Consider the following 9,851-nt stretch of genomic DNA (forward strand, 5'->3'; position numbering starts at 1 on the left):
AACCATCATTCTCAGCAAACTGACACAAGAGCAGAAAATCAAACACCAGATGTTCTCACTCATAGGCGAATGTTGAACAATGAGAACAAATGGACACAGGGAGGGGAGCATTACACACTGGGGTCTGTTGGGGGGAAATGGGGGAGGGATGGGGGTGGGGAGTTGGGGAGAGACAACACGGGGAGAAATGCCAGATATAGGTGAAGGGGAGGAAGGCACCAAATCACACTGCCATGTGTGTACCTATGCAACAATCTTGCATGTTCTTCACATGTACCCCAAAACCTAAAATACAATAAAAAAACAAACAAAAAAAATTTTGTTTTTTTTTGCTCAGTACGTTGGCTGAGCGCAGTGGCTTATGCTTGTAATCCCAGCACTTTGGGAGGCCTAGGCAGGTGGATCGCCTGTTGTCAGGAGTTTGAGACTAGCCTGGTCAACATGGTGAAAACACATCTCTACTAAAAATACAAAAATTAGCCAGGTGTGGTGGCAGGCACCTGTAATCCCAGCTACTTGGGAGGCTGAGGCAGGAGAATCGATTGAATCTTGGAGGTGAAGTTTGCTGTGAGCCAAGATGGAGCCACTGCACTCCAGCCTGAGTGACAGAGTGAGACTTTGTCTCAAAAAAAAAAAAAATTGTATGTGCGTGGGGGTGTCTTTTTTAGCTATTGCATTCCCCAAAATTAGAATTATGTCTTGCATTTAATAACTGCTTTATAAATGATTTTAAGATTGACTTTATATACTAAGAATACATATTAATATAAATTAAGTATGTATAGTTAAGAGTAATATAGAATAGTAATTTTAGTTGAAACATATAATAATATCCAATGGCAACATATAATTAAGCATAATGCATACTTATTACCATATAATTAAGTATACTTAATATACTAAGAAAGAGTAGGTACTTAGGAACTATGCTAGTTCTCTATGCTGGGAAAAACTAAACTATTTATATGAAACTGAAATCCTCTAAATCAGGAATTGCAAACTTTTTGTGTAGCAAACACTTGAATATTTTTGACGTCAATATCTCTGTTGCACACATTCAACTTTGCTTTTATGGTGTAAAAATCACTGTAGACAATGATTAGATGAATGGGTGTGATTGTGTTTCATTGACCCTTTATTTACCAAAACAAAAGGAAGCCATAGTTTTAAAACAATGTATTCTAATTTCAACCTCTCCTGCTGAGACTACTAAAAAATAGTGGTGGTCTCCCTTGCTGCTGTATGCAGTAAACCTTCTAGATCTTATCAACTGAATGTTTTGTTAGTGTTAGGAGAAGCTAGCAGTTGACATTCTTCTGGTACTGTGTGACCCGCTTATTTTTGCTCAGCTTTCTTCCTTCTAGAATACATGCATGTTCTATCTCTTCATGATACTAAAGGCTCTTCAAGATGCAGTTCAACAGTGAGAACACATGGACAAAGGGAGAGGAGCATCACACACTGGGGCCTGTCAGGGGGTGGGAGGTAGGGGAGGGATAGCATTAGGAAAAATACCTAATGTAGATGATGGGATGACGGATGCAGCAAACCACCATGGCACATGTATACCTATGTAACAAACCTGCATGTTCTACACATTACCCCAGAAATTAATGTGTGTGTGTGTGTGTGTAAGTATATATATATATATATATATATATATATAAAGATGCAGTTCAAAAGGTTTTTTTAACCATAGATCCTTCCTTTATATTATTGCCTGCCATCTCTCCAACTCTATATTTTTTTCCAGATTAATACAATGGAGAAAAAAAATTAGTACAATATTCAAAAAAATAACAGTCTGAAATTTAGGGCCTGGGGGTCATCTGAGTTTGAATATTGGCTCAGCCACCTATAAGTGGAATAGTGTTAGACCTATTTCCTATCATCATTCAGCCAGTTTTCTTCTTGTATAAAATGACATTATAATCCATATGATTACTTGAAGAGGTAAAGAATATAGTGATGAAAAGTAAATTGTGTTCTTCAAGTATTGTGTTTCAGTGGATGTGACAGCAATTTCAATATAATTTGTTTGCATTCTAAAGAGTCACTCATATCTAGGTACCAAAACTCATTTTTTTCTCAATGTTTTTTAAACATATTTTATGGCATTTAATTCTTTTACTTTATTGGGTTATTTTATATAATTTTAGTTTCCCTACTTGACTATATACTTTAGATACTATGGTTATTGCATCCAATAAAAATATTTACTGATCAGTGAATAATATATTTTGTAATAAATAATGTATGATAGTTGAACAGATCAACTCTAAATTCTTGATTTATTCTTGATTGGTGGATGAATGTTTCTGAAGTCAACATATTCAACTCCTTTGAACTAATTTTAATTTTCCTGTTCCCTGAACCAACTTTGTGTTAAGTTCACTCTGTTCTATATAATAATAACTCAAAACATAAGCTTTAATTATTTACAAATTATTGAGTGTTTTTCTGTGTTGCATAATAGCAAAATTCTGTTGAATCATTTTTTTCAAACCTAGACTTTCCAACTGGTGATAAAATTCAAGCATATTTAGAGTACAAAGCTTTGTTTACAATTCTACTATCTTATACACTTGGTAATCCAAATTCTTAACATCTATCAAAGGGGTTAGAAACAAAGCCCTTCAAAGTTTTATTTTGAAATGTGGGTAATATAGCTAATTGTGCTTGAAAACCAATTAGAGATATAAAATGTGTATCCAGGAAAGGACTAGGAACCTGCATATCAGACTGGCCAGGTTCTTCAGCTATAGACCTAAATGCTAATCATGTAGACTAGCAAGCTGGAATAGCTTGCGTTTCTACTTTTTTAGTTTGCGATTTATTTGTATCACCTGAATTAGAAGTTCCCCTTAGCACATTGCAGTGATTGAATTCAATTTTAATAAGGCTCAAGGACATAAAGAGTATTAGTGTTTAACTGGAGAGGGTAAACCTCTCACCATAGTTTATCTATAGCTCTCAAAGTTAATAGATGGACCCTAGGGAGCCGAGAAGAAAGATAGAACAGTTTGCAGAGGATAAAGGCCAAAATTTGTGGGCACATTCTGGTGGGAACTTAATTTCCTTGAGAGCAAATTGAAACATTTCTTGCAAACTGCTTTTTTCTATTAAAATAAGATTCTTTTCTTTTCTTTTCTTTTCTTTTCTTTTCTTTTCTTTTTTCTTTTCTTTTCTTTTCACTTCTTTTTGAGATGGAGTCTCCCTCTGTAGCCCAGGCTGGAGTGCAGGGGCACAATCTCGGCTCACTGCAACCTCCACCTCCAGGGTTCAAGCAATTCTCCTGCTTCAGCCTCCCAAGTAGCTGGGACTACAGGTGTCCACCACCACACCCAGCTAATTTTTGTATTTGTAGTAGAGCCGGGTTTCACCATGTTGGCCAGGCTGGTCTCAAACTCCTGACCTTGTGATCCACCCGCCTTGGCCTCCCAAAGTGCTGGGATTACAGGTGTGAGCCAATGTGCCTGACCCTAAGATATGATTTTCTTTGGAGAAAAGAAATATGTTTAGTTCTGATGACCATAAAAACAATACACAGGTATAATTTTAAGTTTTGATAGCAGAGTTAAAGGGTGAGACTTGCTTTAGAAGTCATCTTTTATCTCCTTGCTTAAATCATAGTAGTTCCCAGGAAGTGAAGTTCTTTAGATAAACAATTCTTTCCTTGGTGATACAATAAAGAGACATTTTGCTTGTTTGTTAGTGTTGATAAGACTTTCTATCTAAACAAGTATTTCAAACTGGTTATTTTTCTGTGTAGTTGTTTTTCATGCCTATTTCATCTTGAGGCTAATGATATTGTTGGAGAAAACCATACCCCAGGATCATTTTGCTTCTAACTGTTCACTTTTCATGGGTTTATGTCCTTCATATGGACTTGGGTGCTTCACCTCTTATTATTAAGAACCATTAATTCTCAATTAAAATCTAAAAGGTAAAATTTTAATATGATATTTCATGTGTTTATTGCCTTAAGACTGTAACCCTCTACTTTCTTGCAGGCAAGAAGGAGGGTATTATTTGTTTTTTTCCCCCTCGAACAAGCTCAATGAGTTGTTTGAGCTGCTTATATATTCTGGTCATCCTTCGTTACATGGTTAGTTTGCACAAAATTTCTCCCATTCTGTGGATTGTCTCTTAACGTTGTTTATTGTTTCTTTTGCTATTCAGAAGCATTCAGCTTGATGTGGTCCTTTTGTCCATTTTTGCTTCGGTTGCCTGTACTTTTGAGGTCTTACTTAGGAAATCTTTGCCCAGACAAATGTCCTTGTGAGCTTATGCAAAGTTTTCTTCCAATAGTTTCACAAATTAAGGTCTTATAGTTGAGTCTTTAACCCATTTTGATTTAATCTTTGTATATGGTGAGAAATACGGTTCTAGTTTTATTCTTCTGTGTATAGATATCTAGTTTTCCCAGTACAATTTATTGAAAAATCTGTCCTTTCCCCAGTGTATATTCTTGCCACCTTCTTTGAAAATCAGTTGGCTATAAATGCCTGCACTTATTTCTGGGTTCTCTGTTTTTTTCTATTGGTCTATGTGTCTGGTTTTATGCCAGTAAGGTGCTGTTTTGGTTACCATAGCTTTGTAGTATAATTTGAAGTCAGGTAATGTGATGTCTCCAGCTTTGTTCTTTTTGCTCTGGATGGCTTTGGCTATACTGAGTCTTCTGTTGTTCTATATATACTATAGAATTGTTTTTTCTATATTTGTGAAGAAGAATGCCAATGGTATTTTCATGGGGATTCCATTAAATCTATCTTTTTGGGTAGTATGGACATTTTAACAATATTGATTCCTCCAATCAATTTATCAATGAACACAAGGTACATTTCCATTCCTTTGGGTTTCCTTCAATTTCTTTCATCAGTGTTTCATAGATTTCATTGTCGAATTCTTTCTTTTTCATGTCTTCGATTAAGTTTACTTTCTGTTTTTTTGTTGCTTTCTTTTCTTTTCTTTGTAGCTATGGTGAGTTGGATTACCTTCTTGGTTTCTTTTGCAGATTGTTCACCATTGGCATATAGAAGAGCTACACATTTTTTATGTTGATTTTGTATTCCGCAATTTTACTAAATCTAGCAGTTCTAATACTTTCTTGGCGAAGTCTTCAGGTTTTGCTAAATGTAAGATCATATTTTCTGGAAACAAGAATACTTTAACTTCTTCCTTTCCAATTTGCATGCCTTCTATTTCTTTCTGTTATCCAATTGCTTCAGGAATTGGGTGCTGTATTTTACTGTGGCTGCGTTCATACCCAAATTGCAGGACAAAGTCCTTTGCACTCTTCCCCTTCTTCCCTTAAGTGGAAGCAGTATCTCCTCCAACTGCACTGCCTACAGTTGGGGGAAGGATGCTACAAGCACTCTCCTGGCCAATGCAGCTGATGTCATACTGGGTCACACCACAAGTCCACTGCATTCAAGACCTAGACAGCACAAGGGCTTGCCTACAGATTGCAGTCCTTGTGGTCCAAGTGCCACTCAAATTTATTCCAGGTCACAGGACACGTTCATCAGTTGATCAGCTGGTGGTGGAGTGAGCTGAGACTCAGTTTCCTTCTGCTGGGACCAAGGATTCTCCACTGGCCCAGGGTTGTTCTTTTTTTTTTTTTTTTTTTTTTAGATGGAATTTCACTCTGTCACCAGACTAGAGTGCAGTGGCGCAATCTTGGATCACTGCAAACTTCACCTCCCAGGTTCAAGTGATTCTCCTGCCTCAGCCTCCAAAGTAGCTGAGACTACAGGCATGCATCACCACACCCAGCTTATTTTTGTATTTTTAGCAGAGATGGGGTTTCACCATATAGGCCAGACTGGTCTCATATCTTGACCTCATGATCCACCCACCTCGGCCTCCCAAAGTGCTGGGATTACAGGCGTGAGCCACTGTGCCCAGCCGGCCCAGGGGTCTGTAGATATTTGTAGATGTTTGCGACATGGTCACTGGCAGAACTCTGTCATTTCATGTGCTGTGAAAGCGCAACACTGTGTTCCAATGCCAATCTCACAGTCAATTTGTTCTCTCTCCTCCAAGCATACATACTGCCTCTCCATTCTAGGCTACCTGGCATTTGGGGTTTGGAGGCATGGTTTAGGCAATATAACACTTTCCTTCTTACCCTCTTCAATGCTTCTTTCCTTGTTACTATGTTTAAAACAGATACTGTGATTACTTACTTAATTTTTTGTTCTTATGAGGGTGCTTTATTGCAAGGATAATTGTTCAATTTGGAGTTCCTGGGGGTTCTATTCAGCTGTCTTGCTCCACTTTCTTTCTTTATCTGACTGTATTTTGTACCAATTAACCAACCTTCTCCATTCTCTTTCATTCTTCTTCATTCTCCCCTTCCCTGCCCTTCCTAGCCTGTGGAAGCCCTCATTCTATCCTCTACTTACGCCTATAATCCCAGCACTTTGGGAGGTCTAGGCAGGTGGACCATGAGGACAGGCATTTGAGACCAGCCTTGCCAACATGTTGAAACCCTGTCTCTATTAAAAATACAAAAAATTAGCCAAGCATGGTGGTGGGTGCCTGCAGTCTCAGCTACTCAGGAGGCTGAGGCAGGAGAATTGCTTGAACCTGGGAGGTGGACGTTATAGTGAACCAAGATCACATCACTGCACTCCAGCCTGGATGACAGAGTGAGATTCTGTCTCAAAAAAAAAAAAAACAAAAAAAGAGCAACATTTTTAGAGAGTCATTTTTTTGTAATATATCCATCTCCATGCAAATGTAAACATTTTAATGTTATAAAAGCCTAATGGTGAAGTTAATTAAAACAGTTGTACTGATAAATATTAAAAGTTGTTCACATGTAGGCCTCAACTTCATCTTTCTGTTCTTACAGAAACTTGGTACTCTTACTTATAACAATTTTCACAGTGGGCCTCTGTTGGAGTTACCTGTGCTTTCTATTTATTTATTAGCTAATACTTTAGCATTTTACATGTATTAACTCCTATAATTTGTGAGTATATGATGTGATATGAAGTCTCTCATGGGCACTGACAGAAAGATATATACCCTCAAGGGTATATGTCTTTTATATATACCCTTAGATAGTACTATGGCTCACACAAAATAGATCTTCTGTAAGTGACAGTCATTTCAGACTTAATTGAATTGTAGTATGAGCTACTCATCATACCAAGGATAGAAAGGATGGGGAGGAGGAGGGAGGGGAATATGAAAAGGGAAAGGGGAAGGGAGAGAGGTTATGTCAAAAGACGAACATTTTATGAATTTTAAGCTTGTCTTTTTCTGTTATGAATGTCATATCTATAAGTACATATGCTTAATAATCCATCTTTATGTGGATATAGATTTTTGAGTGGATGAAAGGTTATGGTACAAATTACTGAACCAAGGAACCCACCTGGAGAGAGAAGATTTGTAGACAAAAAGTAGAGAAAGGAGATTAGGCTTTGAGTGTGGGAATTATTTACCTCTAAAAGACTTCTAGGTAAAATCTTTGAGTAAGTAAAATCTAACCATATATTTTAACAATCTGGAACTGAACCTACATCTTTCAGTTGAGTCTTAAATACCACAGATTAATTTAAAAAAAAACAGAATTTCTTTTTATTTAGAAATAATTCCCTAAAAAAGCAACAACAACAAAACACACACACACACACAAAATCCTTCCTTGAAGATTCAATCCTACAGTATGGGTAAAGGTAAACTAATTGATATGGTAAAGTTTCAAGACATGATATTTGATATTCATTTCCACTCTCCTGGTGAGTCAGACGATTACAAAACAGGAAGCTCCGTGAGTCAAAGCCTTAAATATAAAATGAGACACCAAAACAGGAATGGGCAAGAGAGGGAGCATCTTGATCAACCACAAACCAAAACTAGCAGGAGCCTGTACTTTAAGAAAACAGTTGAAGAAAAGCTTGCCTCAGGGTACATTCTAAAACTATGCAGGTCCAAAATGAGTATAAAGAGTTTTGAAAGTTGGAAAACTATCATTACTGACTGCAAGGGTTTGGACAGTTCATTCATTTATTAATTTGATTGTGTTTTTGGGAAAAAAAGGAGTGAAAATTGAAGTGATACTTGATGAAATATTTTTCTTGTATAAAATTAACCTTAACATTAATTGTTGGCATTCTAATTTTTTATTTTTAAAGACAGTGTCTCACCCTGTTGCCCAGCCAGGAATGCAGTAGCATGATCATAGCTCACTGCAGCCTCGACCTCCTAGGCTCAAGGGGACCTTCTGTCTCAGCCTCCTGAGTAGCTAAGGCTGCAGGTATACACCATCACACCCAGCTAATTTTTTGTTTTGTTAATGCTTTGTAGAGACAGGGATCTAGCTATACTGCCAAGGCTGATCTTGAACTCTCAGCTTCAAGTGATCCTTTTGCCTTGGCCTCCCAAAGTGGTGGGATTATAGGTGTGAGCCACCTCACCTGCTGGCATTGTAATTTATGTTGCTTAATTTCATATTACAGCAATAATTATAGATCAATGTGTTTTATGTCAATTGAAATTCAATGACTAGAGCAGGAAGTCAGATTCATATCATGAAACTCAGAGCTGATAACCTAAGTCTTTATTATTATTTGCACAGCAAATGTTGCTTTTTTCCTTGTTGTAAGATCATACGGGAAAAGAAAATTTTATGGCCCACCTTTCCTGTCATATTAAAGGATCTATGAGAAAACAGCCTATGTACAGGCAGAGAGGTGGTTGTTGGATACTGAATAGCTAAAAACACCTTTCTTGGCATTTCATTTTTGGATTGCTTTCTCTTTAGAAATAAGCCTTAAGTAGAATAGAACTTGGCACTTCAAATCTGAATTTTTAAGAAGCTTTTCCTATAAAAAAATTTTTCCTAAATAAAAATATATGAGCTACCCATTTATAGATATATATACAAATGTATAATTAAAAAGAAATTATGGTTTAACTGTTTTAGGAAGAAACATAATTTGAAATAGCTTTGATTACTAACTAACAAATTACATGAGAGAGAAAGTTCAGCTGAACCTGTGATAAACTAAAAATAAATGCAATTTTTTTCATGGTAAAACATTCCTACTTTTCAACCAGAACAACTCCCTGTAGTGTGTTCCTGTGTGAAAGTATAAATGGATATTTATCCCTCTAACTTTTTTTTTTGCTAATATAGTTAGCCCCAATAACAATATGTCTAAACCTAACAAGAACATATTAGGTGGTTTTGAGTTTAGTTTTGCTTCATAAATTTTTTTATTGTTTATTTATTTTTATTTCATTTATTTTAATGCAAAGCTTTGGCATTAGCAGTTTTATTTTAAAAATCTACTAAAATAAATGCTTGTGCAGTGTGATTGGTAAATAATCCACAAAAATACGTTCTTTTTTCTTCCTTCAAGGTAATCTGTCAGAAAGCAGGATATTTTCTTCCAAAAAATATGGAATATTTCCATAAGTTTGCATGGTATCGGTGTGCAGGGGCTATGCTAATCTCTGTATCATTCTAATTTTTTAGTATATGTGCTGCCAAAGAGAGCACCATAAATCTTGTAAAAGTATATTTTGCTCATGTGTGGAATTGACTCAATTCAGACTTGCTAAGACTGAGATACCAAAACTCTTTTGTTTAATGTCTTCAGGAACATAGCACTGTTGAGAACATCATATACATTAAGTAAAACAAGGTACAGTTTTTCCTATTTGGGAACTTTAATTAGTAAAATACCTACTTGATCTTTATTCCCTTAGTATTTGATATGTCTTTTATTTATATATAATAATGTGTTATAGCACATTTCTTAAATATTTCAAGGAATAAAAAAATTCCATTATTCATTTTTCCAGTGCATTGTGAGCTCAGCTATGTC

The 9,851-nt window shown here is 36.2% G+C and overlaps 1 non-coding gene across 1 annotated transcript; it reads right to left on the bottom strand.

Moving 5' to 3' along the window:
- Positions 1 to 9,416: 9,416 nt before the first annotated feature.
- On the bottom strand, positions 9,417 to 9,523 carry LOC119473791. Its single transcript, XR_005203012.1, has one exon. It is a non-coding gene; the product is annotated as a U6 spliceosomal RNA (small nuclear RNA).
- Between the last annotated feature and the right edge of the window lie 328 nt (positions 9,524 to 9,851).

Source organism: Cebus imitator, unplaced genomic scaffold (assembly GCF_001604975.1).
Source record: "Cebus imitator isolate Cc_AM_T3 unplaced genomic scaffold, Cebus_imitator-1.0 Scaffold184, whole genome shotgun sequence".
Lineage (NCBI taxonomy): Eukaryota > Metazoa > Chordata > Mammalia > Primates > Cebidae > Cebus > Cebus imitator.